Below are 23,733 nucleotides of genomic sequence, written 5' to 3'. Positions count from 1 at the left end.
TATAGTTCATAGGTCTTGATTGTGGTTGTTTGAGTTGAAAACCTTGGAGATTATGGACTGATGTGGTATGGTTTCGGTGAAGTTTTGTTGTATTGATGGTTATGAGTTGGTTGGTGGTTAATTGGAGTAGTTTAAACATTGGTAATCGCGTAAACATAGTCGTCGTAATGTCCGATTTACTTTAGACTGCTTTTGTTCATAACATTTAGACCCGAGAACTCCCTGCTAGATTATGACCATTGCCATGTTTAGATAGTTCATGTTACGAGCTTCGTTTTGATATGTAGTTCGTTTGATTCCGATGTACGGTTTAGGAGAAACGACCGTTTCAAGTAACGGCGTTTCGCGAACGAATCATTTCCCCTCGCCTTACTTTGAAACATAGGTTAAAGACCAAAAAGGGTTAATTAATGTATGAAACAATTATGGTAAGAGTGTTAGGCAGTTGGTAAGACACTCGCGAAGGAATCGCTTTAAAACTCGTAATGGTTAATTTATTAAAAATGGTGGAGCCGAGGGTACTCGAGTGACTTAAGAGAATCAATAAGCGCAAAACAAGCGTTAGAGTCTAAGTTAGTTAAAGTATAGATTTACAAGTGACTTTGGTTTAATTCCAACTTACTTATTGTTTATAGGTTACCAGACTCGTCCCGAGCCTTTTATCACCCCAAGTCGCTCAGGCAAGTTTTCTACCCGTTATAACTGTTGTTGTGATGAATATATGTATTTGCATTATCTTGCGATAGATGCATGTTGGTTAATTAGCAAATGATGCAATATATTGAAGCATGCTGCTATGGTATATATATATATATATATGCATGCCTGTTTCGCATTCTTTCCATATATATTTGTTGATTCAGTTGATAATACATATGCTAGAGGATAGCGGTAATTTGCATATACCCTTAGTACAGGGACCCAAAGGTGAAAATATTTTCTAAAACCGGGAGTCGAGGATCCCGAGTAGATTTTGTATATATGGATATAAATATATATATATATATATACTTATATATATATATATATATGGTCATAGTTTTCAAAACTATTAATCGAATAAGGTTTATTCGATAACTTTAACTTTATTTTATTATTGAATATTATTTCGAATATTATTCAAAGGCGTATGACTCCTTTATATTAAATGAATATTATTTTGAATATTCATTCGAGGACCTATGACTCCGATTATTTGCTGAGGTATATTCTTTATTTTATTAAAGAATAAGGTGTCAATAATCAAACTTATTTTCGATTATTCAAATAAAGATAGTACTTTCATATAAGTATATCTTTGGTTATTTAATACTCGTTTCAAGTATAAGTTTTAATACTTCTACTTCAATTATTTTTATAAAGATTATTCTTTATGGGAATATTATTTAAATAATAATATTCAGTCATTTTCTAAATATTCTGGGGACTGATTTACTTCATTAAATCAGCTTTACTCCAAACACTCTATAAAGTGTTTTCGGGTCTTCAAAATAATTTTTAAAAGTTAGAGCGGATCCCAAAACTCATTTTTATATTTAAGATCTTCCTTTTTAAGGGGATTTAAATACTCGCTCAAAACCTGAGGGATCCGGCTCTATGGTGTATTTTATATTCGCAACAAGGTTGCAGTTTTGGTAAATGAATTGATTACTTACCCAATGTTCGGGAAGTAAGTCCATCTATTGAGTCGGCATAAGCAACATGGGCTCAGTGGGCGTCCATGATAGTGTAAGTGGCTCAGTGGGAGTCCATCAAATGCATAAATGGCTGAGTGGCAGTCCAGCATAAGGTCCTATTGCGACCAGGGTGATGACCAGTGGGGAATTCGTCCATCTACTAGTAGAAAAGGTTACTTATGGGTATCTTTGCCTGATCAGCAAGATATCTGGTTTATGCCAAATTCTTTTCCTTTCCAAATTTATTGGATATTGCAATTATGTTCATACTTTACATGACAGAGGTTTTCAGGAAATGTATAAAGAAGATGTATATGTGGATATATATATATATATATATATATATATATCAGAACTAAATGAAGTATATCATAACTTCATTTCCTTTAATAATATTTCAAAGATTTAATCTATTCAAATCTTGTCTGGTAGTCTCATCTATGTGATGAACTGTTGAAAGCTCATTATACTTTGAACAGTGGTAGTTCAAGTAGCTTTATAAATGATATAAGTATAGTGAAGTATTTGGTAACTTCATCCCTTGTTTTTACTTATATCTAGTAAGTAATTATCTTACTCATGATAAAAGATTCTAGTAAGTATCCATTTAGATACTTATATTATTGTTATCACTATATATTATCTTGCGAGCTGTAAGGCTCACTCTTGCTTTATTTCTTCATCACACAACAACAGTTAGGAAAGATGGCCAGACTCCAGCAGACCCAGCGCAAGCGCGTGGGAAGCGTCCCGCGTCTTCCCGATGATGTTGTGGCTGCTATAGCTGCAGAGGTAGATCTATTGGTAGATCAGGCATTCTATTTTTGAGAATCAAATTATGTATAATTATAACTTGTGGCAGATAATGGCAATTAACTGTAAATTTATCAAGTAATCATTTTGGGTTGTAATAACTTTTAAATTGTGGATTCAAAGACTTGTACTTATTTAAATTTCATCTCTGAGACTATAACGGGCTGTGGTGTGTGTTAGTGTGGGGTCACAGCATAAGGTTATTATTATTAATTAAGTGAAGTGATATTGTGGAAAGAAAGACCGTGACGACCCGGATCCCCGACCCCGGATCTGGGGGTGTTACAAGAGTGGTTTTGGAAATGACAATAGCATGCTAAAATTTGGACTCTGGTATTTATATATAGCACACGACTGATGATATTGTTTTACAGAGCATGCTAGTTTTGAATATCCAGTTTAAACATGTTTTTATTTGTTTTGTAACAAGTTATAATTCTGTTCCGATAAATGTTTTATCAGAAACCGTTTTATGTGTTATTCATATAGTGGTACTACTAAGCAATTGTTTGCGCACCTTTGCCAAATGTTTTGTATATATGTATTGGAGATGCCTTGGAGATTCTTTTATTGTAGTCAGGGCAGGATTTCAGTTCCATTCATACTAGACTCCTCTGAGGTAGTTGTGTCAGACCAAAGATGGTCTGTTGAGTTGCTGTATTAAGTTAGTTGCGTCAGGATTGTTTGTTATAAGTTGCTTTTGTAATAGTTGTAACCTAAATCATACTTAAACCTGGAAAAGGTATTGGTAAAGAGGTCGAGGTTATGTATTATTATTGATTTGGATTATATTATGTTTTTTTTATTATTGTTGATGGTGACGTCAACTCCTGACCCCGGGTTTGAGACCGTCACAATTGCTATCTGAGCTACAGGTTTAACTCCCTGATTTAGGTTAGGAATAGAGTTAAAAGAATGTAGACAGGTTTATATAAAGTTGTGATTCAGCAACTCAATCAGAGGAGCGAGTCTAAGAGTTCAATCGAGGGTTTGAAGGCGTAACCCTGTTGTCTATTGAGAATTGGCCGGAACTTCCCTAGTTTATAGTACGTCTCCTTCGTATGTTTATTAGTGTTAATGTCCGATAGAGATTTCTAGTTTTCCTCTCGAGAAAAACGAGTCTGATTGTGAGAATTCAGCTTCTGAGCGGACCCTTGATGTGTCGGCTGAAGAGACACCAATGTTAATCTTAATTATCGTATCTTTTATGTCAAGTAATGTTATTGGACCGAGTGTGCAACCTCGGTGAGTTCAGTTAGTATGTTGTGACAGTATTCAGTGGCTCCTATGACGGCCAAGTTTTGTGGAGTACGTGGACCAGTACTATTGTTATATCTTAAACCCTTATACGTGTTTCTTGAGACAAATCTTGTTTCTATATAAACATTATTTCTTTCGTCGGTGATTTTATCGGTTGATTGGGGAAAACAATGCATATGATTTGACTTTTTATCTGTGTGACAAAGGGTCTGGTGGGATGCCACCGAATTATGTGTTGTGAATTATGCGGCACTAAGACTGGCCATCTTATATACTTGTATGGTTGCTCTTAGTCATATCTATGTCTTATTCCCTTGTCCTTCCTGTATCATTAATTCTTTGGTTTTGAAATTCCATTTGATACTCCCTGGTAGTGAATTTGTCAGTAGCTTCTGTAATTAGATAGTCCTGTTATTGAAAGTAAACAAAAGTTGACAGTAAGGTGAAATAGAAGTTTTACGCCTGGTTTTTACTTCACAAATGAAGATAGTATAGAGGATTCATGATTCAATATTGAAGGTTGCAGCTTTAGGAAAGCTAACTGTTAGGGCGAAAACACGCGCTAATATTCACGCAAGTATACGCGTTCGCAAGTAATATAGAATATTTTCTAGTTCGTTCCCTCAGAGACTCAGACTAAATTATTGTCTAATTAAACTCACTCACCAATGTATGATTACTTCTCAATGTTAAGATAATAACACTTAAAATTGTTGATTAAATATTAACTATAATTAACTACTTAATTAACCACTTAACTAACACTTCAATTTATCAATAATAAAACACTCATGAGATCACAACGTCATTATTACTTCCTTCTATAGCCATTGTTATTACCTTTAGCATGTGACAGTGATGATATTAATCGAATAACACGAAACTGATAAAAGCCAACTTTCATTGTACTAATACCATTCTACCAAGCATCCACAATTAAGATAGAAGTTGAATAGTCATCAATTATGTTGAGTTCCTGTATGTCTACAGAAATTGACAACACAACGATTTAAGCTCAAGTTATTCCTTTTGATTACATAGGGCAAATAAAACTGTTAGAGTTACCCACTAATCATGCTCAACGTATATGAACCTATGCTAGCATGGCAAGTTCTAAATCTCAAGATCCACTGTCGCTTCACAAGAGATTAACACCCTATCTTATATGTTCGCGACGCACATAAGACGAATACGCACAACCAATACTAGATATCATGCAATCATCACACACTAAAGTATTAAACAATTAACTAAAGAATTCCATAATAAATCCGGTGCAACCCCATGATCACGATTAGCCCATAATAGAACTTATCGCCATCATGGGTTCATATGAAATCATGACAAACAAACACAAGAAAATAATAACTAAACTAATTATATTAAAACAGAGTACGTCACAAGAGTAAATAAGTCAAAGCAAGAAAACTAGCATCCAACGTTACAACGAAACAAGAATCACAAGAAAATATGCTTCCTCTTCGTTGCGGTGTGCTAAATCGGTCTTCTTCCTTATCTCCTTCGCTTCTTGCGTAAAACACAATCTAAAACATAATCCCCTTAATACTCTCTGTGAAAACGTCTCAAATCTACCTATATAATAGTCCCATAAAACTCAGATTACATAGAAGTTGGAAGCCAAACAGAAGTAGAAGTCTAAAATAATTTATCTTTTTCCCCGACCCTGCGCGGCCGCTCAGCATAGCTGCGCGGGCGCGCAGGTTGCTGCGCGGCCGCTCAGCATTGCTGCACGGGCGCGCAGGCCTCTACTGGAAAAAATCCAGGTTTGCTCCGTTTCTTCGCCGTAATCTGCCCCTTCCTTTCCTCTCGCAATGGTGAACACATGCCAAGACTTATTCTTGATGATTCCTCCCCCGAAATGCAACTAATACCCTGAAATGCATAAACACTAGAAAAACGCATCAAATACACAAAATACTTGATTTCAAGACACCAATTTAAGCCATTTTAAGACGTTCTAAGTGGTATAAAATGCCACTTATCACACCCCCAAACTTAAATCGATGCTTGTCCTCAAGCGTCACAGACTCAAAAACAAATAAAAATATGCATGAATGCTATATGAAAATGCAACGATCCCCCTTACTACAATTAACCAACCAAATTGTCACATCTGAACGAATGCAGTTAGACAACTAAAGATCAATAAACTCATACAAACGGACATACAGCCTGAAACGTGGTGTGTGCAACTGCTTAACAGATATGCTTCGGAACTAGACCAATTACTATGACTAGACTATCCTCAAGGCAATCCTACGATTATACAAAGAATAAAAATTCTAGGCACAAAGTGATATACAACACTACAAGAACTCTGGAGCTTACTACGGAATCGTGCTTTTTATTTACAACTCAAATGTTTATTTGACCGTGCAATGAGTGAGGTCCACAAAAGACTTATACAATGGTATCCATGTAACGAGCGTTAGGTTAGCGGATCCCAGACTCTAAAAGCCTTAGGTCACTAGGCACAAAGTCCCCTAAGAACTTAATAACTCGAATACCAAAGAACCCACTCTTGATCAATTATGCAAATTTTTTTTTTTTTTAATAACTTCTGAGCAAGTGCGTTTCGCTCCATCTTGCTCAACCCTAGACTACTCGCAACATATGCGAGCCGACTACTATCCATTTGACGCCTAGCCACAACTAGCAACAACTTCCATATTTTTTTCTCCAAAATTTTTTCTTTTTTCATGTCTTTATCACTAAGAACCTATAATCGAATTCTAAGCATAATAAGTAGATTGACCTTGAAAACAACCAAATCATAACAACAATCTAGCCCTTACGCATTCTTTAAGACTTAGTGGACTTACAATTGTTTCTAGCATGCATATCAACCTACACAACTTAATATCACTTTAATGCTATCACTACACTCGCATCAATATCACAATTCAGTCGATAACTTATTGCAAAAGGGATCATGGTAAATGCATGAGCTACATGACATTCATAAAAAAAAAACTAAATGGCATAAATTATGCAACTATATGAACTAAACTATCATGAATATGCAACTAAATGACACACACACAATATTCCTTAACTACCACCCCCAAACTAAAAATCTTCACTGTCCTCAGTGAAAGTAGTAGAAAGGAACACAGGGTATACCTACTCGGAGTCATCATCATCATCACCCATAGTGGGTGGAGTATCAGGCGGTGGGTATGCAGAGTCCTCACCAAAAACTGGCCACTGGATATCAGCTCCAAGGCCTCGAAAAGTAGTCCCTAACGCAAGGGTGAGCTCCTGAGCAAACCTGCTCTGCGTCTCATACATGGCATCCATCCGCCGTGAAAGCCTCCTATACTGGGCATCACCCATCCCAGCACCCTCCTGAGCTCTCGAAGAACCAGCCTCACCACGCCCTGGCCTAGCCATAGTAGCACCTCGTGCTGGACGCCCTCCTGGAAGATGATAACCCAGCCCATGCTCCTCAGGCTCACCACCGGTCCACTCCTGCATCCCATTCAGAGTGCCAGAATCAATCGGAGCGGCTGGCAACTGCAACTGCTCATGAGCCGGCCAGTTCACTCCCACTGCTCGGCATAGCTTCGTAACCGTAGATGCATAAGGGATGTTCATATGCTTTGCTCCCCTCAAAAACTTCAGAATTCCTTGGTAGATAAACTCACCAAGGTCTACATAGTACTCCTCATTCAGGATTCCCCACAACAGCTGTGCTCTGTCAACTGTGACCTCGTGTGCATGCGAAGAAGGCAAAATATTAGCACAAATAAATGCATTCCATGCACGGGCATACCTGTTCATGGCGATCGCCGGAAAGTGATGATACTCATTATTGCCTGTACTGCGGGTCCAAACTGTGCCCGGTCGACAGAGAGTCGCACAAATCAAATCCAAGTCAAAATCCTCAGCAGTCTTTTCATTCCAGTTCTCCTCCTCGGGCTTCCTCTCTCGCTGTCAAATCACACGGCGAATCGCCGCAGGATGATAATCAACCGTTAGCCCACGGACCACAGAAAATCCATTCTTTTCAGCCTTCGCGTTCGCGTAGAACTCGCGAACAACGCTCATTGGTACTGCTTCGGGTGACTCATAAAAAGCTATCCACCCCTTCTCTGCAATCATGGGCAACAACTCACCATCCCTCCCCGATGGTAAAAACCCCCTCTCCTTCATAATCGGCTTACCCAACAGCCTAGTGTACTCCTCCTCCGCGGCTCTGTCAGTTAACCGAGGCCTTGCACCAGTACCCCTCGATGAATCAGCAGTAGGAACTGTGCTGCTGCTGTCAATAGTGCGTGCTCTCTTGGGTGCCATTGATTCGTGAATAAAAGCGTGTAAGAACTGATATTTGATGTTTGTGAGAGGGTTTAAGTGTAGGAAGTTTTGTGGAAGATATGTAGGATAGGTGTATGTATATATAGGGTGTGGATTATATTAGGGTTTGGGAATTAAGGGATAAAATGATGGGGTAGTGGGAACAAATTGTGGGTTTATGGGCTAAAACTGTTTTTATGTTTTTGTTTATTTATTTTTTTTTTTTCTGAACTGTAAAAAATTTTCTGGAACTCGACCCCTGCGCGGCCGCTCAGCATAGCTGCGCGGGCGCGCAGAGGGTCTCTGGAATTTTTTTTTTTCAGCCCCTGTTTTCTGATTTTTTTGTGTTTTTGGATAGGTTATTAACTTCTAAGGGTTCCTGTAACAACAATTCATGGGTTGCCTCCCACGCAGCGCTTCTTTTTCGTCATTAGCTTGACGTTCCGTACCTTTCTCAAGTAGTCAACAAAATGGCACTAACCACCTCTCGGTTTGCCATGTCCCCATAGTAGTGCTTCAACCGCTGACCGTTAACCTTGAATGCTTGGTCCGAATCATTCTCAAAAATTTCCACTGCTCCATGTGAAAACACAGTTTTGACAATAAAAGGTCCAGACCACCTTGATTTCAACTTCCCAGGAAAAAGTCGGAGCCGAGAGTTGAATAAAAGAACTTGTTGCCCTGGCACAAATAACTTAGGATGTAGCTTCCTATCGTGCCACCTCTTCACCTTTTCCTTATACATTTTGTTATTCTCGTACGCTTGAAGTCGAAATTCATCAAGTTCATTAAGCTGAAGCATTCTTTTCTTACCAGCTACATCTAAATCCAGGTTCAATTTCTTCAATGCCCAGTAGGCCTTATGCTCAAGCTCCGCCGGTAGATGACATCCCTTACCGTACACCAACTGAAACGGTGACATCCCAAGTGGAGTTTTGTATGCTGTTCTGTAAGCCCAAACAGCTTCATCGAGCTTTAAAGACCAGTCCTTCCTTGACGGACAAACAACCTTCTCTAGAATACGCTTTATCTCTCTGTTAGACACTTCCGCTTTACCATGTGTTTGCGGATGATAGGCAGTAGCTACTCGATGATTCACATTATAACGCTGCATCATAGAACTGAACTTACGGTTGCAAAAATGCGATCCTTCATCACTTATGATTACTCGAGGTGTTCCAAACCTTGTGAAAATTTGCTTATGAAGAAAATTTAGCACTGCCTTTGCATCATTTGTCGGTAAAGCTTTAACTTCGACCCATTTTGAGACATAATCGACTGCCAGCAAGATGTACTGATTATTGCAAGACGCGATAAAAGGCCCCATGAAATCGATTCCCCACACATCAAAGACCTCGACTTCAAGCATCACATTTAATGGCATTTCATCCTTCCTTGACAAATTTCCCACTCTTTGGCAATGATCACACCTTAAAACAAACTGATGAGCATCCTTGAACAAAGTAGGCCAGAAAAAACCTGCTTGCAGAATACGAGCTGCCGTCTTCTCACCTCCATAGTGTCCACCATAAACCGTGGAATGGCAGTCTCGTAATATCCCCTCCGTCTCACAGAACGGGATACATCTCCTGATGATCTGGTCAGCTCCCTGTCTAAACAAATATGGTTCATCCCACATATACCACTTCACCTCATGCAGAAACTTCTTCTTTTGAGCGGATGTCAAATTAAGAGGCATTATATTGCTGACGAGATAGTTTACAATATCTGCAAACCATGGTTCTTCCTCCTGAATTGCAAACAACTGCTCATCCGGAAAAGATTCATTGATTAACGTCCTATCTTGTAAAGTAGAATCGGGATTCTCCAACCTAGAGAGATGGTCAGCTACTTGATTCTCAGTACCTTTTCTATCTTTGATCTCTAACTCAAATTCCTGAAGTAAAAGCACCCAACAAATGAGTCTCGGCTTCGAATCCTTCTTAGAAACCAGATAGCGAATAGCTGCATGATCAGTGAATACTGTTACCTTCGTACCAAGCAGATAAGATCGAAATTTCTCAAAGCCAAAGACTATAGCCAAAAGCTCCTTCTCAATAGTGGTGTAGTTCAATTGGGCACCATTTAAAATCTTACTCGCATAGTAGACCACATGGAAGAGATTTTTCTTGCGCTGTCCCAGAACTGCACCTACCGCATAATCACTCGCATCACACATCATCTCAAACGGTTCTGTCCAATCTGGTGCTGTAATAACTGGTGCAGTGATCAAACTCTTCTTGAAAGTCTCAAATGCTGCCAAACATTCATCATCAAATTTGAACGGCACATCTTTCTCAAGCAAATTGCACAACGGCTTAGATATCTTTGAAAAGTCCTTGATGAATCGCCGATAAAAACCCGCATGACCAAGAAAACTACGGATTCCTTTCACAGAATTAGGTGGGGGAAGATTTTCAATGACTCCCACCTTGGCCTTGTCCACCTCCAGACCCTTGCTAGAGACCTTATGCCCAAGGATAATGCCTTGACGCACCATAAAATGACATTTCTCCCAATTAAGCACCAAATTAGTTTCCATGCATCTTTTGAGTACGGCGCGCAGATTATTCAAACATTCATCATATGAGTGTCCAAAGACGGAGAAGTCATCCATGAACACTTCGACGTTATTTCCAATCATGTCAGAGAATATAGCCATCATACATCTCTGAAAAGTGGCCGGGGCGCCACATAACCCAAACGAAACTCTGCGAAAAGCAAATGTGCCAAATGGACAAGTGAAGGTAGTCTTTTCCTGATCCTCTGGTGCAATACAAATCTGATTATACCCGGAATAACCATCCAGAAGACAAAAATACTCATGACCCGCCAATCTGTCAAGCATTTGATCAATAAATGGAAGGGGGAAGTGATCCTTCCTTGTGGCTTTGTTCAATTTTCTATAATCCATGCATACTCTCCATCCTGTAACTGTTCGAGTAGGGATGAGCTCATTCTTTTCATTTGCGACCACAGTGATACCTCCCTTCTTAGGTACACATTGTACGGGGCTCACCCACGAGCTGTCAGAAATAGGATAAATGATGCCTGCATCTAGCCATTTCAGAATTTCTTTCTTCACCACCTCCTTCATGATGGGATTCAGTCTTCGCTACTGTTCCACAGTTGGCTTACTACCTTCCTCTAACAGAATTTTATGCATACAATATGAAGGACTTATCCCCTTGATGTCTGCTATGGTCCATCCTATAGCCGATTTGAATTCTCTCAAAATCCTTAAGAGCTTGTCTTCCTCACTACCTGAAAGGTCAGATGAAATAATAACAGGTAACGTAGATGAATCACCTAAAAAAGCATACCTCAAGTGTTCAGGTAATGGTTTGAGCTCCAAGGTAGGTGCTTCCTCTATTGATGGTTTGAGCTTCCCTTCAGCATTCTTAAGGTCAGAAGTACCAAGAGATTCAAATGGTATGTCCAGCTTTCGCTTCCATGGAGAAGCGTTCAGATATTGTAATTGCTCATTGCTATCTTCATCATCGCTGTCAAAATCCCCCACTAAGGCCTTTTCCAATGCATCAGACATTAGCATGTGATCGAGTTCCGAAGTAACCGTAGTATCAATCACATCCACTTTTAAGCACTCCTCATCTTCTGTAGGGAATTTCATTGCCTTGAATACATTGAAGGTCACATCCTGATCTTGGACCTGCATAGTAAGTTCACCTTTTTGCACATCTATCAAGGTATGGCCAGTAGCCAAGAAAGGCCTTCCCAAAATTATGGGAATCTTCTTATCTTCCTCAAAATCCAGAATAACAAAATCTGCTGGAAAGAAGAGCTTATCCACCTTGACGAGCACATCCTCAACTATGCCCCTTGGGTAAGTAATGGAACGGTCAGCCAATTGTAGCGACATGTATGTGGGTTTTGGATCAGGCAGATCCAACTTTTTAATGATTGACAACGGCATCAGATTAATGCTTGCTCCCAAATCACAAAGGCACTTGTCAAAAGTTAGATTGCCAATGGTGCAAGGAATGGTGAAGCTTCCTGGATCTTTCAGTTTTGGTGGTAACTTTTGCTGCAGAACAGCGCTGCATTCTTTCGTGAGAGCAACGGTTTCAAGGTCATCCAGTTTCACCTTCCTTGCAAGAATAGTCTTCATAAACTTTGCATAACTAGGCATTTGTTCCAGAGCCTCAGCGAAAGGTATATTGATGTGAAGTTTCTTGAACACCTCCAGAAACTTCCCGAACTGTCTATCCAGCTTTTGTTGCTGCAATCTCTTAGGAAAAGGTGGTGGAGGATAGAGCTGTTTCTCCCCTGTATTAGCCTCAGGCAGAGTGTGTTCAACAGTAGTCTTCCTTGGTTCCGCCGCTTTCTCCTTTTGCTTAGATTCTTCATCTCTAACTTCAGCTTCGACTTCCTTTGCCTTTTCAGCATCAGCCACTTTTCCAGACCTTAAGGTAATAGCCTTGACTTGCTCTTTAGCTTCCTTCCTGCCTGGTACTTCCGTGTCATTGGGAAGAGTGTCAGGTTGACGATTGAGCACTACATTGGCTAATTGACCGATTTGATTTTCCAAGGTCTTGATAGAAACCGCCTGACTCTTGCACAACAGCTTAAGTTCCTCAAAATCAGCACTAGTGGGTGCAGCTGTACTTCCCTGTTGAGGATATGATTGCCTTGTAGCATACTGCTGTGGTTGCTGGAATCCAGGTGGGTTAAACTGTTTACTCACTCCTTGCTGATATGGTGGCTGAATAGCATTCTGATTATTCCCCCAGCTGAAATTTGGATGATTTATGTTATTAGGATGATAGGTCGCTGGCACAGGCTGCTGTTGTCGCTGATAATTATTCACATACTGAACAGATTCGTTGATAAGAGAACACTGATCCGTAGCATGAGAACCTGCACAAAGCTCACAAACCATAGCTATTTGATTAACTCCATACGTAGCCAGAGAATCAACCTTCATTGATAGTGCTTGGAGCTGGGCTGCAATAGCGGTGACTGCATCAACTTCCAGAATACCTGCTACCTTGCCTGACGTCATACTCTGAGTTGGGTTTTGATGCTCATTTGCAGCCATCGTCTCTATAAGATTATACGCCTCAGTATAGCTTTTAGCCCATAAGGCTCCTCCAGCTGCTGCATCGAGCATGGGCCGAGATTGGGCCCCTAAACCATTATAGAAACCAGTGATCACCATCCAATCCGGCATTCCATGATGTGGACATTTTCTCAACATTTCCTTGTAGCGTTCCCAAGCCTCGCACATAGATTCTGTAGGTTACTGCGCAAACTGAGTAAGAGCACTCCTCATAGCAGCAGTCTTTGCCATTGGATAAAACTTCACCAGAAACTTTTGCGCAAGATCTTGCCACGTAGTGATGGACCCAGCTGGTTCAGAATGTAACCAGTCTTTAGCCTTATCCCTCAGTGAGAATGGGAAAAGCCTCAACTTGATAGCCTCATCAGTCACGCCATTATACTTAAAAGTGCTGCAGATCTCGACAAAATTCCTTATGTGCATGTTGGGGTCTTCAGTTGCCGCTCCTCCAAAAGAAACAGAATTCTGCACCATCTGAATAGTGCCCGGCTTGATTTCAAAGGTGTTAGCTTGAATAGCCGGATGAAGGATGCTTGACTGAATGTCATCAATTTTAGGCCGAGAAAAATCCATAAGAGCTGGATCAGCTTGAACAATATGATCTCCCATGTTTACTGGTTCTTTCTGCTCAGTTCCTGAATCCGAATCCTCAAAATCTAACTTCTCCGGAATATCAAGAACTTCGTCTTTCTCCTCAGCTGTATCTAAAGTCCTCTTGCAAGCACGAGAACGAGTTTGCATAAACGCTTGCTAAAGTACCTGAAACACAACCGAAAAGAGTAAGTAACTACTACGTCCTAATCACTGAGTCCTAATGACCAATGATGGTAAGTACATAAACTAAACAAATACGCCGAGTCTCCGGCAGCGGCGCCAAAAACTTGTTAGGGCGAAAACACGCGCTAATATTCACGCAAGTATACGCGTTCGCAAGTAATATAGAATATTTTCTAGTTCGTTCCCTCAGAGACTCAGACTAAATTATTGTCTAATTAAACTCACTCACCAATGTATGATTACTTCTCAATGTTAAGATAATAACACTTAAAATTGTTGATTAAATATTAACTATAATTAACTACTTAATTAACCACTTAACTAACACTTCAATTTATCAATAATAAAATACTCATGAGATCACAACGTCATTATTACTTCCTTCTATAGCCATTGTTATTACTTTTAGCATGTGACAGTGATGATATTAATCGAATAACACGAAACTGATAAAAGCCAACTTTCATTGTACTAATACCATTCTACCAAGCATCCACAATTAAGATAGAAGTTGAATAGTCATCAATTATGTTGAGTTCCTATATGTCTACAGAAATTGACAACACAACGATTTAAGCTCAAGTTATTCCTTTTGATTACATAGGGCAAATAAAACTGTTAGAGTTACCCACTAATCATGCTCAACGTACATGAACCTATGCTAGCATGGCAAGTTCTAAATCTCAAGATCCACCGTCGCTTCACAAGAGATTAACACTCTATCTTATATGTTCGCGACGTACATAAGACGAATACGCACAACCAATACTAGATATCATGCAATCATCACACACTAAAGTATTAAACAATTAACTAAAGAATTCCATAATAAATCCGTTGCAACCCCATGATCACGATTAGCCCATAATAAAACTTATCGCCATCATGAGTTCATATGAAATCATGACAAACAAACACAAGAAAATAATAACTAAACTAATTATATTAAAACAGAGTACGTCACAAGAGTAAATAAGTCAAAGCAAGAAAACTAGCATCCAACGTTACAACGAAACAAGAATCACAAGAAAATATGCTTCCTCTTCGTTGCGGTGTGCTAAATCGGTCTTCTTCCTTATCTCCTTCGCTTCTTGCGTAAAACACAATCTAAAACATAATCCCCTTAATACTCTCTGTGAAAACGTCTCAAATCTACCTGTATAATAGTCCCATAAAACTCAGATTACATAGAAGTTGGAAGCCAAACAGAAGTAGAAGTCTAAAATAATTTATCTTTTTTCCCGACCCTGCGCGGCCGCTCAGCATAGCTGCGCGGGCGCGCAGGTTGCTGCGCGGCCGCTCAGCATTGCTGCGCGGGCGCGCAGGCCTCTACTGGAAAAAATCCAGGTTTGCTCCGTTTCTTCGCCGTAATCTGCCCCTTCCTTTCCTCTCGCAATGGTGAACACATGCCAAGGCTTATTCTTGATGATTCCTCCCCCAAAATGCAACTAATACCCTGAAATGCATAAACACTAGAAAAACGCATCAAATACACAAAATACTTGATTTGAAGACACCAATTTAAGCCATTTTAAGACGTTCTAAGTGGTATAAAATGCCACTTATCACTAACCCAGTGGTAGATGGGTCATTTGGAAGATATAAGAAATCGCCTTGAGAGGAATGGTTGTTTGAAACTCGGACTAGTGTGTCAGCCTAGTCCGTGATTTTACCCTTTTCGGTTGGTGACTAATATAACATGTCCAGTTTTGCAGTATATCGAATTTGTTAATGTTGTATCTTTAATGGTGCTGAGAAGTTGATTAGTTGTTATTATATTGAGGAATCATGCTATAATGTTTAGTATTTTTATACTTCGGTTTTCTACACTGTTGTTAATTCTGTTACTGTCATTTTTGCTATTATAACTGGTGTTGTTAATATAGATATCCTTCATAAATGGATCCAGATAATAAAGATATGAGTACTTTAATTGGGCCGCATTTTCTTGACGCGGGTGCACTTTTTGAACGGCGATATTTTCTATTATGCATTCTCGTTATGTTTTAATAAATTCCCTGCTATATTTCAGGAAAATGCCACCCAAGAAAGCTACCTAGTTAAAAGAAAATAGTAGTAGTTTTGCGGAGGGTCCGGCTATAAACGAAAGTCCGGACTTGTTGCGCCAGCAGCAACAACAACAGTTGGAGTTAATCCAACAGATTCAGCAGCAACAACATCAACAAAGAGAGCCAAACCAAACTACTAGTTTTAAATCCTTTTAGTCTGTTAAGCCCCCAGAGTTTAAGGGCGAAGTGAACCCTATTGTTTCCAGAAATTGGCTTAAGGAAATTTAAAAGGCATTTACCCTCACACAAGTAAGTGACGATCTTAAAATGGATCATGCGAGTTATTTTCTGAAGGGCGAGGCAAATTATTGGTGGGAATCCACTCGTGCTTTGGAAAGAGAAGGTCCTATTTCTTGGGCCATATTTGCAGATTTGTTCTTGGAGAAATATTTTCCAGATTATCTACAAAATCAGTTAGAAGTTGAGTTTTTAGAGTTAAAACAAGGTGGAAGAAGTGTGTTGGAGTATGAGGCCAAGTTTATGGAATTGGCCCGATTAGTTCCTGAGTATGTAAGTACGGAGACCCAGCAGGCAAGAAGGTTCCAAGAAGGGTTGGAGCCTAAGATTTGCAGTGGTGTTATGCCATTACAATTCAAGACATATCCTTCCGTAGTTCAGGCCGCCCTATTACTTGAGAATGATCAGAAGTCCGACATTAAGGAGAAGGGTGATAATAAGAGAAAGTCGGAGGGTGTTGTAGACCAGGTGGACCAAGGAGAATTCAGTCAAAAGTTTCAGAAACAGTTTAGCCGAAACATGAATAAAAGATTCAGAAGACAAGGTTTCTCCCAGGCTAGGCCTAGTGCTACCTCAGTTCCTTCTACTCCATCTCAGTCAATCAAGTCGGCAGCGGATTACAAGTCCTGTGGCAAGAGACACAGTGGTCCATGCAAAAAGAATGTTCAATGTTTCAAATGGGGTCATAAGGGTCATTATGCGTCAAAATGCAATCCAAAAAATCCAGGAGTTACTTGTTACAATTGAGGGAAGGTTAGGCATATTGCAAGGAGTTGCGGAATGGCTACTCAAGGTACTACATCCCAAAGGCCAACATCCAGCACAGCTAGAGGTAGAACCTTCAAAGTGACCAAGAGATCGACGCTTAAGACGCGAGCGTGGTCGCAGGTATGTTTTCCCTCAATTCCATACCTGTTATAGTTTTAATTGAGTCAGGAGCGTCTACGCCCTTTATATCAAAGAAATGTGTGAATAAAATAAATTCGATACTAGAGGACTTAACCGAGCCTTTAACCATAAAAGTGGGCAATCAAGGTGGACTTTTAGTGAGTCAACCCTGACCTAAATGTCAATTAGAATCCATGAGTATTCTTTTCGGCCGATCCGACACCCTTCAAACTAAAAGAGTTCAATGTAATTCCAGGAACGGATTGGTTGTCTCGTCATAAGGTAAAGATTGTTTTTCAGAATAAGCCAATTGTAATGCCACAGAAGCCGATATTAAGGTAAATTTCTCAGAGCGGAAGCCATATAAGAAATTATTCCCAATCTTTCAGGAAAATGAGTTAATGAGCCAAGGATATAAGGTAGATCCACCATAAATTTGAGTAGTAAATGAATGCCCGGGAGCTTTTCTAGATGAATCACTAAGATTACCCCAGATTAGGGGATATAATTCCTCATTAATATAGTAATATGAACCAAACCAGTGTCAAACTCCATGTTGTATACCAGTGGGAACGAAAGAGTTAGTTAAGAAATTGCATAAGTTACTGGAAAATGAGGCCATCATACCAGATGAACCCCCATGGAGTACACCAATGATGCTATTGGAGTAAGGGGATAAAATTATGAGGTTATGTACCAATTATTGTAAGTTTAACAAGATGACGAATAAGAATAAGTACCCCTATTTAAACCGACTACTTATATGATCTAATTTATGGAGTGTGTTATTTTCCGAAGGTCAACTTAAGATCCATCCTGAGGACATATCACAGACCGCGGTTAGAACGAGATATAAGCATTACAATTTCCGATGATGATATTTGGATTAACAAGTGTACCAGTCAAGGAAAATGGTGTATAAGGAGTGCTTGGATAAGCATAATTGTATTTATTGATAACATCCTAAGCAATTTAACGACTAAGAAAGTCTATGTAGAGCGCCCAAGGATTTCCTCACGAAGATTAGAAGGGAGGCAACTGTGGCGCCCTCCAAACCCAGGTCAGAAGTTTGGGGTCCACACACACTCACACTATTTATAACCTTCTTATAACAATAATAAGGATAATAATAATTATAATAATATGCAGTGACCCTACTTAGCAACTACTACGGACCGCAACAGGTTAAAGTATGCACACAAACCAAACATACTTACTTATATTACAAGCATTCGAATCCCAACTATTCCAACTCAGAACTGAGTATTAAATAATATTACAAACTTTTATAAACTTAAATTATTCCAAAAGAAGCCTACTAGCTCAACTTGATCAACCTTAACTGTAACGCCCCAAATCCGGGGTCAAGATTTGGTGTTACTAAACCATTATTACATAAAGTAAAGAAATAAATAAATAACCCCTTAAGTCCGGATCTTTTACAGGTCATGGTATGAAACAAGAATCTAACCTTCTATAACTCACTTCAACTATAATACAAGTATATATACCTTTGAACTAATGCTCTTGTCACATTCTTCTAACACCTTCAACCTCTCGCAACGGAAACTTCTCTAACTTCTGCTGTCTATCAAAGCTATTCACTTTAGTCCTTATCTGTTTCTGGCAGAAATAAGAATTGACAAAGCAAGAGTGAGCCAAAAATGCCCAGCAAGTATATAATTTGAGTCTTTAAACATTAATTTCTCTGAAATATTTTGAAGAGCGAAACACGAAATCATTTAAAGGATATACTTTATCAGCTTAAATCAATTTGATTTGTATTGCTATAAATCACAAAGGACATAATGACATTTTTGTCAGAGCTTTTAGAGATCGCGTGTTTTCAAAATAGCTTCTGGTATCATCTCATAATTGAGCAATGGATGCACTAACTATTCATAAAACGACGTTCAAGAAATTCCTAACTATTCAGTATCCATCATTATCGACTAAGTTTCCATAGACTTAGCCTGCTAAACCAGCCTGATAAGGACGGGTTGAATAATTAAGAAAATCCCAACTCATTCAAGATTCTAAATATCACTGAGCAACAAATGCTGCAGCAACACTCTGAACCTCAAATTCAATTATAAACATTGTAATTTCCCGAAACTAAGGGCTAAGAAAGAATAACTTTAACCCATAATCACATTTTACTTCAAGAGGGAATGCCATTAATGGCGAACAACAATAAATTGGACTGGACACTAGAAACCAACATATGCACTATAACCTGCTGATCAGTCAGGAGATAGTGCGGATCTATACCCAACTGCATAGACCCAACCAACATTAGGAGTACTCAGGCAACTATGGCCTAAAGGGTCCGGTCCATCTCCGGCCCATAGGATCCAGCTCATCACTGGTCCTTATATATATATATATAGTAACCATCCAGTCCGTGGAGTATTTTGATGTCAAATCACTTTGGGTACTTGCTCAAGAGAGCCATCGATGATAAGGAAATAATAGTGAAAGGAACTTGCATAAATAAGAGTAATTGCAGCGAAATATAAAACAGTTAACTATTCTGAACTTAGAATACGAGCGAATAAATATTTGCAGTATTTAAAGAGAAAGGTTAGGAATACTTGCAGTATTTAAAAGAAAGTTCGGGAATACTTGCATAAACAGAATTATTTAATTCAGCGATATGTTTATCGATTCTAAACTGAGAATAGGGAAAGCAATACTTGCATGATAAAATTTAAAATAAATATCACTTGAACAATAAGTGATGATAGAGATACTTGCCTCAATTGAGAATCCCTCTGATCTTTAACTAGTTGACATATCACTCAGTCCTGTCGCCTCTGTACTACCCTTGACGAGCTACTTGACCTTTCTTATCATTTACCTTCTTAGGTTATCTTTATCCCAAATCCACTTGTTTCAGTATTACACGGAATCAGGCTTCACTCCTACCATCTCTATCTGGCTTTGAACGTCTCATACTATATGCATTTATCACAAATAATACTATTCAATGAACTGACAATATATATTTGACTAGTCTATACACTTATCCCTATCGTCTACCCGTCCGATAATAATAATATATAAGAATCACATCTCATTCAGATAGCATTCAAAAGACATGCTGACTCATTATTTGCATAATACATACACATAGGACAGGTAATCATATTATCCAGATAACACGTAATCATGTAATTCACGTAACATATAAGTTGAATCGTCAAAAGATAGGTCTCGATATGTTTAGAGTTGAAATTGGGTCAAAAAGAACATTTTATCAATCAATTACCGACTCAGGATGATTCGTGAAACAAACATCCTTTTAATATAAAAGAATTTAGGTCTTGAAAATATTTTTAATAGAAGCAGAATATTTTTCTGAGTCTAGAGGCGTTCGTTTCGTATTAAACGGACGAACGGTTGATTTATTATGAATTAAACAAGATTTAATTAATTAATAATTAATTATAAATAATTAATTATAATTAAACAATCCTTAATTATATTTTTAAATAATTATTTAAGAAAATCAAAGTCAAAAATAATTTTTTTATAATTTTTGGAGTTAAAACGAAGAAGTTACGATTTATTGAAAATTATGTGATTAATTATTGAAATAATTAATCACTTAATAAATAAATAACTAATAAATAATTAATAGATAATTATTTATTAATTTAAAATAATTAATCCCTAATTATTAGGATTAATCACAATTTATTACAAATATTTACAACTCATCGTTATTTATTTGATTAGATCGATTATTTACAAATAATCAATCAACTTAATTAACTGATACGTTATTTATCGAATAACTACGAATTACTCAAATTATGAACCAACTCAACGATTAATCACTCGTATAAATACGAGTCATTCACCTTTCTCGTATAATTATTGAATTATTACGATTATTATTACAACTTATACGATTTAATCGATTATCTGTATTTAATTATACTATACGAATAATTATTACGGTATTCTTCGAATAATTATCACTCGAATAATAATTTTAATTATCGAATCCCTACTCGCATAAATACGAGTTACTCGTAATATTAACTAATTATCGGATTATTAATCATATTATTCGATTACTTATTTATTAATTAATTACCTAATTATTAATTAATTAAATAACTAATAAATAATTAGATAAATAATTAAATAATTAAATTAATAACTAATTTCGAATTTCTAAACTAATAAAATAATTTAGAAATTATTAATAATAATTTTCAGAATTTAAATCTAATTTTTATTATATTTTTAGAATTAATAAAACTGATTTTTAAATTAATAAAATATAAATAAAATAATAGAAAATTCAGAAACAGAAATCTGGAAATGGATTCAGGGTTGAGGGGATCAAACCCGGGTCGAAACCGGGTTGCAAACCGGGTCAAACCCGGGTCGCGAAGAACACGAACCCAGCTGCCCAGAATCCAGCAACGGTGGCCGGTTCCGGCGAGTTTTCCGGCGACACAATTACGCCTCCATCTGCATCCGTTTTGATCCCTTCTTAGCTGCAACGATTCCAAACGTCTCTACGAACCTGCTCAACACTCCAGCAACAACAGTTCATCCTCCCTTCGATTTCTCCGGCCAAACCCAAGCAAAAACCGGCGACCTTCAACCCCAAACTCCGGCGACATCGAAACAGGGTCGATACAACGTCGTTTGGTTCGATTCAAGCCTCTAATTCATTCAAAATTTCATCAGCAATCCAACCATATCATCACAAACAATCAAAAACCTCTAAATTATAAACCCCCAAAATTCGAATATAAACCCTAAAAATCGATTTTAAAATTTAACCACTGTTGGAACGATTTGATGATATAAAATGATAGAGAATCGTCTGTGATTCATTTTGGTTATTCATACTTGTGATTTGGTGTTCAATAACGCCTTCAAAATTGACTTTGATTTTCAGAATTTCTCAAGAACACCAAGAACACATATTCAAAGAATTTTCAGAAAATCAAACCTTAATTTCTATATGATATTGAACTCTATTTTTGACATATAATATACCAAATTGACCAGAAAAACATGCTCTACAACATGGAAGCATCAAATCACATCAACAACATCAAGAACAAAAATTCATAATTTAATTATCAAATAATTCGAATATAAATAATTAAATAAGAAAATTACTGTGATTTCTGGAAAGAAACTGATGATTGATTCAGATAGAGGATTCCGAGAGCTTCGTTTTGATATGCTGCACGCCCGAATCGGAGTTCGATAACGCCTTCGTTCGTGTGTTTGATTCCCGGGAACGTATCGGTTTCCTCGGGTTTTCTCTGTATTTTCGGTATTTTAACTGGTTGCAAATGAATAAACGGAATAAACGAAATAAGAAATAGGCTATTTATATTTATGGAATATTGGATCGTTCTGGATCGTTTTGGATCATTAAATTAGTTGCTTAGCCGCTAAGTAACTGCAATAACGATCCGATTTAATACCAAAATTGGATAATTATCCAAACCGAGCTTTTTATAAAATATTATATACGAGAATAATATAAAAATATCCCGTCTCTCGAAAATACGGGTTTTATTGATTTCCGAAGTAACTATCGTATCGAAAATCTTGCGCCGGGCCGCGCACGGGTTAAACCGTAATCCGAATTGAAAAAGTCAAAACACGGAAAATGTCCGGAATTACCAGATTAGGTTAGGAAGGAGTTTTCGGAAGAGTTTCGGGTTGTAAAAACGTAAAAACGATTGAAGTCGGACGATTCCCGGCTTTATAAAATAATTTTGTAATTATTCAGAAAATAATTAATAATTTCATAAATTATTATAAAATCATCTAATACTCCAAAAATTACCAGAAAAATACCTTAATTATCTATATTTTATTCTGGACATATTAAAATTAACATACTCACATTTTATTACATACAAACATCCAAATATTATTATCAAACACCAGATAATTCACCAAAAATTCATATAATATTCACATAATAATCATATATTGATATAAATAATTATACGATATTTCCCAGATGTTACATCCTTCCCCCCTTAAAAGGATTCTGTCCTCAGAATCATGCTAAGGAATAATACTATTATTTTTCAAGTATATATAACTTTCATTTTCTCAGGTTAATCTCTCAACCTCATAATTTTTCATAACCTTAACGTATAATACCAATCTTTCCTTTATAGCCTCTTGCTAACATCATATTTTCTTTATTGCTTGCATAACTCAATTCAACTCTCCATCTCCTATATATACTGGAGCTAACCTACTCCATCCGAATATCTACAGATCAATGCCTTATGAATGCGCTGTATGGGTAACGGTGAAGCCAACTCACTTCTACTTATCATGTCTATTTACTACTTAGGAGGAACAACATAACACATCTTAATTCTCTTTTTCTTTCTAATTCTAGTAACTCGTGCCTACATGCATTTCCAATTGTTACTTGGTGTTGAATCTCGTCCTCATATGTTTCTTCGTTCAGTTAATCTAATTTGTAATCACTTCCTATCGCACTGGAGGTAACCGTTCCTGTAATCTTCTTCTTCATTTGTAAATGATGCACGGGAACTGGGGCGCATTGGCTTTCTGACGTTAACTATAATATTCCCCAAGTACCTTT

The 23,733-nt window shown here is 37.8% G+C and overlaps 1 non-coding gene across 1 annotated transcript; it reads left to right on the top strand.

Moving 5' to 3' along the window:
• Window positions 1–13,255: 13,255 nt before the first annotated feature.
• Window positions 13,256–13,362, top strand: LOC141669795 (small nucleolar RNA R71). The gene has a single exon (XR_012554054.1). It is a non-coding gene; the product is annotated as a small nucleolar RNA R71 (small nucleolar RNA).
• The last annotated feature ends 10,371 nt before the right edge of the window (window positions 13,363–23,733 follow it).

Source organism: Apium graveolens, chromosome 6 (assembly GCF_009905375.1).
Source record: "Apium graveolens cultivar Ventura chromosome 6, ASM990537v1, whole genome shotgun sequence".
Lineage (NCBI taxonomy): Eukaryota > Viridiplantae > Streptophyta > Magnoliopsida > Apiales > Apiaceae > Apium > Apium graveolens.
The sequence above is the reverse complement of the archived record's forward strand: the minus strand, read 5'-3'. Positions and strand labels throughout refer to the sequence as shown.